Here is a 9,791-nt window from a genome sequence, read left to right as displayed (position 1 = left end):
CATAGTCTTCTTTTAGAATTCCAATAACATCAATGTTAGAAATTTTATTGTAAACTCACGGGTCCTTTTGGATCAATTATTTTACTCTTATTTTCCTACACATTGCTCCAACTTGATAATTTCTATTAACATATCTTCAAGTTCACTAACTCTTTCCCCTCTCTCCTCTATTCTGCTACTGAGTCTATCAAGTAAGTTTTTTAAATTTCAGCTGTGTTTTTCAGTCCTAAATTTCCATTTGGTTCTTCTTTACATACTCCATATGTACTTTACATACTCTATATCTTTGCAGATACTTCTAACATGCATTTCAAAAGTATTATTGGTCTTCCTAGCAATTTTATCACAGCTATTTAAAGTCTGTCAGAAAATTCCATTATATGTGTCATTTTGCTGGCACCTGTTCAATGTCTTTTTCCATGTCAGTTGAGATTGCTGGGGTACTTCATATGCTGAGAAATTTTGGATTGTTTCTTGGACATTTTGAATATTATATTATGAGACTGGGTCTTGTTTAAAATCTATAAAGGGTGTTGATTTTTTAGTAGGTACTTGAAAGGGCTAAGAATTTTTTTCTAGGTTCACAATTTGTTGCATAAATTGAGTATCACATGATGAGCTGGCATTAGCTTCTCCAGATGTGAGAACTTAACAGATAAGGTACAGTTTTAAATTCATTGATGTTCCTCTCGCAGGTGGTGTTTTTTCTGACCTTAACTTGAAGTATAAGAACACCAATGCAATGCCTCTGTATGTGTCCAGTACACAATTCATTCTGTCTGTGAGAATATGAGTTGAAATATTTTCTGATACCAGTGAAGTGGAATTTGGCATTAGTTTCTACACCTGCCATGATTTCGATCTTGCAAAAGAAACAAGTTCTGCTGCTGTGTCCTTCAATGTATGCAGCTACCCCTCCTGGGCTAGGATATTTTTGTGATAGCATATACTTCACCTCATTTGATTCAGGCTGCAAGTTTCAACCTACCTTCTGTGGGCTGTGGTACCAAAGTCCGGGCAATTGTTGAAGACTTAAAAACAATTTAGAACTGTCCCTCAAGGGCACCACCCAGTGGTTAATTTGGGACCTGGCTGGAGGTCTATCTGTTAGGTTTAGTCCATTAGGCCTTTGGTACCTACCTAACACCAGATCTATGTATGCCCAGGTGGAGGGTAAACATAGGAGTTCAAAAACAACTTTCTCAGGTCTTTTTACCAAGTTCCTCCCTCTGTACTATGTCCCTAGGACTCTTTGGTCCCCTAGGGCTCCAGACAGGAGACAGTTTTAATAATTATACCAGGACAGCAGGCATAAACTGGGACTATCTCAGTAAACTGAGCCATAAGGTTACTCTATTAGTAAAGAACAGGGGAATGGGAAGCAACAATGCTACACTATGGCTAACAAGGAGAAAAGACTTCCAGATGTAACACAGCAAAAAATCCTATTGCGTTAATCGTACGGGATCATGAATTACAGCCAAACATTCTGGGACATAACTAAAGTGTTCAGACCAACATGACATTCAGAAAGGGGAGGATGCTACGGAAGTAGAAAACATTGCTGTAGCCCAGGGCAGAAAAACAACTAGAAAGGGGTGCAAATAGAGAGATGAACAAAGGCTGGTTTTCTCCTGACACAGTCAGAGTTAGGGTAGATTTACCGTGAAGATAGTGAAATGTCAGTTTTAGGGCTTCTCAACTTATAGGCCCCTCCCAAACCCTAATGCAATTTTTGTGCATGTAATTTTGTATTCTGTGTCTTAAAGAACCCCAACTCCACCCCATATTTTAAAAGTTTTAGGTGTGACAAACCCTGGATCGCTCCTGACCCAGTAGCAGTTTCTCACTGAATAATGTACAGGTATGTCTTCCACCTTCACCCTCTTCCTTTCAAAATTTACTCTATTTTCAACTCTAAATATAAATTATACATCCAGACAATAAGGTGATATACAGGTGATTGCTGGTTCCTATCCAGGGTGAAAAGGTCACAATGATTGTCATTAAAGTTTATTCTAAAACACAATTTGTTAATGTATAACTGTTTGAAGTTATCTTTCATGATTCCTTGTATTTCTGTGATATCAGTTGTTAAGTCTCCTCCTTCATTTCTAATTTTATTTATTTGGGCCCTCTCTTTTTCCTCATGGGTCCTGCTAAAAATTTACCAATTTTGTTCATCTTTTCTTTTTTTTTTTTTTTTTTTTTTTTTTTTTTTTTTTTTTTTTTTGTGGCATAGCACAAGCAGCCCCTTCTGGGGCCGGTAATAATGCCCATGGACGGGTGCACACACGGCAGAGCGCTACCATCCCATGCATACAGATCTCATAACTGCAAAATAAACAAAGCAAAAAAAAAAAAAAAAAAAAAACCACCCAAACCAACGCTGCGTATATACGATGTCCCTTTTGCATTGCACTTTAGAAGGGGGTCCAGCAGCACCTGCGCCCCTCCCCCCAGTAAACCACGGGCGGGAACCCTGCAGATGACCCGGTCACCAAGCCTCTGCTCGTCGCGGCGGCGGGCGGCGCCAATCTTGGCCAGCGGTCTGCTCTCCACCTCCGTCTGCGCTCACAGCTGCTAGCTCTTAGCTTCATTTATCTTCTCCATTAATTTTTGTCTCTATTTTATTTCTTCTCAAATTTTTATTATTTCCTTCCTTCTACTAATTTTGGACTTTGTTTTTTTTTCTTTTACTGGTTTCTTTAGGTATAAGTTTAGATTGCTTATTTGAGATTTTCCTTGTATCTTGCAGTAGGCCTATATCACTCTGAACTTCTTAGAACTACTTTTGCTGTACCTCATAGATTTTGAAGAATTGTGTTTTTATTTTCGTTTATCTAAGATATTCTTTTACTTCCACTTTGATTTCTTTATTGACCAGTAGCATGTTGTTTAGTCTCCATGTATTTGTGTTTTCTCTGGCTTTTTTTTATAATTGATTTCTAGTTTGATATCATTGTGTTCAGAAAAGATGCTTGATAGGATTTCACTCTTCTTTAATTTATTGATATTTGTTTTTTGGCCTGATGTATGATCTATCCTAGAGAATGTACATGTGCACTTAAGAGGAATGTGTATTCTGCTGTTTCTGGACAGAATGATCTGCATATATCTATTAAGTCCATCTGATCTACTGTGTTGTTCAAGGCCAATGTTTCCTTGTTTATTTTATGTCTGGATGATCCATCCACTGATGTAAGTTGGGTGTTAAATTCTACTATTATTATTGTATTATTGTCAATTCTCCCTTTGTGTCTATTAATATTTGCTTTATACATTTAGGTGTTCCTACATTGGGTACATAAATATTTACAAGTGTTATATATTCTTGGTAGAATGATCCCTTTATCATTATATAATGCCCTTGTCTGTCTCTTGTTACAAACTTGAACACTTATATGCCAAAAAATTGCACAACCTAGCAGAAATGCATAAATTCCTAGAAACATTTGATTTTCCAAGACTAGATAAGGAAAAGATAAGGAAAATACTGATTACTAGTAATCATACTGAAGTATTAATCAAAAAAGTCCCAACAAACAAAAATCCATGACCAGAAAGCTCTGCAGTGAATTCTACAAAACATTTAAAAAAGAGTTAAAACCTAAACTTCTGCCCCAATTTCAAAAAATTAAAGAGGAAAAAATGCTTCCAAGTTCATTCTGTGAGACCAGCATTACCCTGATACCTAAACCAGACAGAGATATTACCAAAAAACAAAAACAAAATTACAGGCCACTACCCCTGATTAAGACAGATGCAAAAATCCTAAACAAAATATTAGCAAACTGAATTCAATAATACATCAGAAGGATCATATACCAAGAAGAAGGAAGAGGAGGAGGAGGAGGAAGGGGGAGGGAGAGGGAAGGAAGGAGGGGGGAAGAGGAGGAGGAGGAGGGGGAGGACCATACACCATGATCAAGTGGATTAACTCCAGGGATGCAAGGGTACTACATTCACATATGAATCAATGTGATACACTAAATTAACAAAATGAAGAATAAAATCATACAAACACCTCAATAAATGCAGAAAAAGCATTTGACAAAATTCAACATCAATTTATGATAAAACTCTGACCAAAGTGGGTATAGAGAAAACATATCTTAACACAATAAAGACCATATGTGACAAGCCCTCAGCTAACATCATACTCAATAGTGACAAGGTGTAAGCTTTTCCTCTAAGATCAAAAACAAGACATGGATGTTCGCTTTTGTCCAGGTAGGAAGTCCTAGCCATTGCAATTAGGCAAGAAAAAGAAACAAAATGCATCCAAATTGGAAAGGAAGAAGTAAAATTGTCACTATTCACAGATAACATGATACTATATTAGTAATCAGATTACTAATATAGCAATTATATTACTATATATAGAAACCCTTATAGACTCCTCCCCCAAAACTAATAGAACTAATTAAAGAATTCAGTAAAGCTGCAGGATACAAAATTTATATACAGAAAACTGTTGCATTTCTATACACTAATAATGAACTAGCAAAAAGAAAAATGAAGAAAACAATTCTATTTATAATTGCATCCCAAAAGTATCTAGGGGATAAAAAAAACAAGGAAGTGAAAGACTTGTTTTCTGGGGCACCTGGGTGGCTCAGTGGGTTAGGGCCTCTGCCTTCGGCTCGGGTCATGATTCCAGGTTCCTGGGATCGAGCCCCGCATCGGGCTCTCCACTCCTCGGGGAGCCTGCTTTCTCCTCTCTCTCTCTCTGCCTACTTGTGATCTCTGTCTGTCAAATAAGTGAATAGGATCTTAAAAAAAAAAAGAAAGAAAAGAAAGACTTGTTTTCTGAAAACTACAAGACTTTGATGAAAGAAACTGAAGATGACACAAACAAATGAAAAGATATTCCATGCTCATGGATTGGAAGACTTAATACTGTTTAAATGTCCATATTATGCAGAGCAATATACAGATTCAATGCAATCCTGGTCAAAATACCAAGAGCATTTTTCACAGCACTAGCAGAAATAATCCTAATATTTGTATTCAACCATGAAAGACCCCAAATAACCAAAGCATTCTTGAGAAAGAACAAATCTGAAAGTACACACTCCTAGATTTTAAACTGTCCTACAAAGCTACAGTAATCAAAACATTATAGAACCAGAACAAAATAGACACAAATATAAGAGAACAGGAGAGAGAGCCCAGAAATAAACTCTCATTTATATGGTCCATTAATCTATGACAAAAAAGGGTAAGAACACACAATAGGGAAAAGACAGTCTCCTCAATCAATGATGATGGGATAACTGGACAGCTACATACCAAAGAATGAAATTGGGCCACTTTCTTATACCATACACAAAAATAAACTCAAAATGGATTATAGACTGGTGTGTGAGATCTGAAACCATAAAAATTCTAGAAGAGAGTACAGACAGTAATTTTTCCTAGCATCAGTCATACCAGAATTTTTCTACATATGTCTCCTGAGGGAAGGGGGATGGGAAGGAAAAAATAAGTATTGGGACTACATCAAACTAAAAAGCTTTTGCACCGTGACAGAGACCACCAACAAAATAAAAAGGCAACATACTGAATGGGAGAAGATAATCTCAAATCATACATCCTGTAAAGGGTAACCATCCAGAATATATACAGAACTCATAAAACTCCACATAAAAAACACACACAATCTGATTTTAAAATGGGGGGGATAAGACATGAACAGACATTTCTCCAAAGAATACATAGAGATGGCCCACAGACATATGAAAAGATGTTCAACGTCACTCATCATTAGGGAAGTACAAGTCAAAACCACAATGAGTTATCACCTAGTGGTGCCTGGATGGCTCAGTTGGTTAAGTGTCTGCCTTCAGCTCTGGTCATGAACCTAGGGTCCTGGGACTGGTCCCTGTGTTGCACTCCCTGCTCAGCTGGGAGTCTGCTTCACCCTCTCTCTAAGCTGCTTCCCTTGCTTATGCTCTCTCCCTCTCTCTCAAATAAATTAAGAAAATCTTTAAAAAAAACCAATGAGTTATCACTTCACACATGTTGAAATGGCTATAATTAATAACACAGGAAATAACAAGTGTTGGCAAGGATGCGGAGAAAGGGGAACCCTCCTACACTGTTGGTGGGAATGCAAACTGGTGCAGCCACTCTGGAAAACAGTATGGAGGTTTCTCAAAAATTTAAAAGTAGAACTACCTTATGACCCAGCAGTTGAACTACTAAGTATTTATTTATCCAAAAGATTAAAAAATGCTGATTCAAAGGGGCACATGTGCCCGATGTTTATAGCACCACTATCAACAATAGCCAACTGGCAGAACAATCCCAGATGTCCATCAACTGATGAATGGATAAATAAGAACTGGTATGTGTATGTATATGTATCTATATATGAATATCACTCAGCTATCAAAAAGAATAAAACCTTGTCATTTGCAATGACATAGATGGAGCTAGACGGTATTACACTAAGTGAAATAAGTCAGTCAGAGAAAGACAAATACCATAATGATTTCACTCATGTGGAATTTAAGAAATGAAACAGATGAACACGGGGGGAAAAGAGGGGCAAACCATAAAACAGTCTCTTAACTATAGAGAACAAATTGAGGGTTGATGGACGGAGGTGGGGGATGGGCTAGATGGGTGATGGGGATTAAGGAGGGCACTTGTGATGAGCACCAGGTGTTGTATATAAGTGATGAATCACTTAATTCTACTCCTGAAAGAAATATTACCCTGTATGTTAACTAAATGGAATTTAAATAAAATTTAATAAATTTTATATATTTTATATATATTTTTATAATAAATTATAAAAAGACACAGAGAGGTTGAGCGGATTAAAAAAAACCCTAATTTTCTTTCCATGACACATACTCTTCCACCATACCAGGCATGAAGGCTCCCTCAGAAGGTGCTACCTGTTAACTGTACCAGGTCAAAAGTATGGGATATGACAAGAGCCACGGAACAAGCAGGAAAAGAAAAGTGTGTAGGAGAAGGAGAAGAAATGTTCAGAAAGGAAGTATATGACACAGGAGAATATAAAATCCTGGAAGTAAGATACACTCCATAAGGAGGGAATGTCCACTGGGTTTTTCATCTAGGAGAGTACTGGACATCTTTCCCCAAGCATGTTCAGTAGAGTGGTAGAGGTGGTAACTAGGTGGTGATGGCTTGGAAAGTTCTAGGTGGAATTTGAGGTATTTATGGTACATACAGAGGAAGGCTGGGGAAAAAAATGCAATTTAGGACAGGATCCTTGGGTAGGGATGCAAAGACTCTGGAATTAACAATAGGCAAGAATTGACTCATGGAAAGTACACGAGTTTAGAAGAATGTCAACATGGGTTATTGCAATGAAAAACAATGTTTAAGGTAAGAGTGCAAGGAGAGAATCCTGTGAAGGAGAAGAACGCAGAGTGGCCAAAGGGGCAAGGCAGTGACGGGACTCCATGGCGGAGAGGAGGTGTCAAGGGGAGATTGAGTGAAATTGTTAAATGCTATAGGGCGAACATCAAACAATTTGCGAAACGTTTATTTAGTTTTAGCAACAGGAAGGTCACTGAGAACCCCTGTAATAGCAGTTTCGGTAAAGAAGACTGTCCTAAGTCCACCTGTAATATATTGAAGGAGTGAATTCACTGAGTGTAGACTACTCTTTTAACTCATTTTGCATTCAAGGGAAGGAGCAAGCATAATATTGCCTTGAGGAAAATTTAAGACCAAAGAAGAGATTATTGTTTGATTGGTTTTTGTCTGTTTGTTTTAAAGACGTAAGATACCTACAGCCTTTTAGGGATCTAAGTAATTGGAGGGAGATGAAAATTAATGAGGTAAGCTTGTTTAAAAAAAAAAAAAAAGTCCAGACTCCATAGCACAAGGGCTCAGACTAGATAGGGGAAGGAGAGAAACATCTCCCAAACTGAAGCTGGGGGGAAGAGGTCCCGCTGAGAGAGTTGCAGGGTAAGAGGCTACATGTGTTGAGGAAGTTGTAAAAGACCCTACTTTTGGGGTTCGGTGTCTTCTGTGGCAGTAGGAGGAGCCGGTAGGAAGAGGTGGGTTCTCTCTGGTCAACTTGCTTCAATTTCTTGACAGCAAGTGTTCCACACCATGTAATTTCACATTTCCAAAAAATCTGAACTAAAGCTTCACTCAGCTCTCCCAGAAAAGAGAAACATAACAGATTCTTATTACATAATAGGAAAGAATGATAAAAAGTAAGTCAGGAGAAACAAACCTTACTTTAGCTGTGAACTTGGGAGGAACTGAGCTGTCTTGAGCCTCGAGTCTTCCTGTGGCTTGGGATGGGGCACGGGACTGTGACGAACACCTTCAGGCTGGCAGGCTACTGATATCAGAAATGCCTGCCAACAAAGCTCTAACCTTAGAACCAAAGTTCAGAGATCGGTCAAGGCTGGGGAAGCTTGGCAGAAAGAGAGGACTTGGGTGCTGGGAATGCTATCAAGGCAGCAGGAAGCAGTTACCATAGTGGTTGAATTAGAAAGATAATTTTTTCCAGGAAAAAGCAAAAACCCAGTTACGGGGACAAAGCCAGAATTAGAACTAATGACTGAATGCTGAATATTAAAGTAGAACTTATTAAATACTTTATGACTATAACCCAGTCATTCTCGAACATGACTGCACCTTGGAATCATCCAGGGAGCTTTAAAAACCACTGAAGCCTGGATGTCACGCCTAGAGAGTCTGATCTAATTGGCCTGGGGAGAGGCCTAGACATCAGGATTTTTACAAGCCTCCTCAGATAATTCTAATGGGTAGCAAAACTGAGAACCATGACTCAAACCAGAATCTGTCCCAGAGGTGGAAATGAGACTGGAGAGAATCAGAGAGGTTTTAATGTCCCTATAATTCTGAACTGACTGGACAAAAACTGATTTCATAATTTCTCTGCACCCCTCCCCCCACAGCTGTGTATTGTCCAGCTTGCAATGAATCTCCAAATGAGTCTCAAAAAAAGTGAAGTCACCTACTTTTAATAGAAAGTTTCTAACTTCCTATTACTTCTCAACCCCCTCTCTATCCTATGACCTCAGAAATGGTCATTTAACACATTTTCTTGAAACCTTACCCAGAACATTTCTTCTCTCTATTCCCACCGTGACCCACTCTACCTACACCACAGATAATTCAAAACCTGATAAACTACTGCACAGATTATATCTATAGTTCCACATCTGGTTGCCCTACCTTCCGGTATTTATCCTCCAAGCAATTCTATATGCATCTTCCGGATACACCTGCCTTCACTCAATTTCTTGGCTGGCCTCAAGAGTTTCATCAACTACTGAAAAATCCTCACCTTGGCATTCAAGCCTTTACAGTAGACTCTTTTTATGTCCTTTCCCATACACTCAACTTGCCTGAGTTCACTTGAAACTGCACATGGAGACAGTTTGCAACCTGTCGTCACATTTTCATCTTGAGCTTCTGTATTTCTCCTTCCTTGTCTGAGGGATTTCCCCAGCACTTGGGAGTTTGACTAGCTGCCTGCAGTAGCAACCTAGAAGTGTGGTCATGTTGTAACCCATATTTTTCAACTCTCAACCAGTAGGGAAAGAGACTTGAAAGATTAATACCCTGGCTTCCTCCTCTGCCAGTGGAATAATTCTGCACTATGATCCACATGGTTTCGCAGGAAATTCCCCAAAGGGATTGGGTCCCAGCTGCCCACAGAGGTAACTCACTCTTCAGTGAAAGATTTTTTTGGAGTGGGGTGGTGCTCTTCTCCCTTCACCATCTCACTTCCTCATTTACTCTTTTTTTAAATTAAATTT

At 38.6% G+C, this 9,791-nt stretch overlaps 1 pseudogene; it reads right to left on the bottom strand.

The window, feature by feature from the left end:
* Positions 1–648: 648 nt before the first annotated feature.
* LOC116582215 lies at positions 649–910 on the bottom strand (annotated as a pseudogene).
* Between the last annotated feature and the right edge of the window lie 8,881 nt (positions 911–9,791).

This window comes from Mustela erminea, chromosome X (genome assembly GCF_009829155.1).
Source record: "Mustela erminea isolate mMusErm1 chromosome X, mMusErm1.Pri, whole genome shotgun sequence".
Taxonomy (NCBI): domain Eukaryota; kingdom Metazoa; phylum Chordata; class Mammalia; order Carnivora; family Mustelidae; genus Mustela; species Mustela erminea.
Note: the sequence above shows the minus strand (reverse complement) of the source record. Positions and strands in the feature narration are given on the sequence as shown.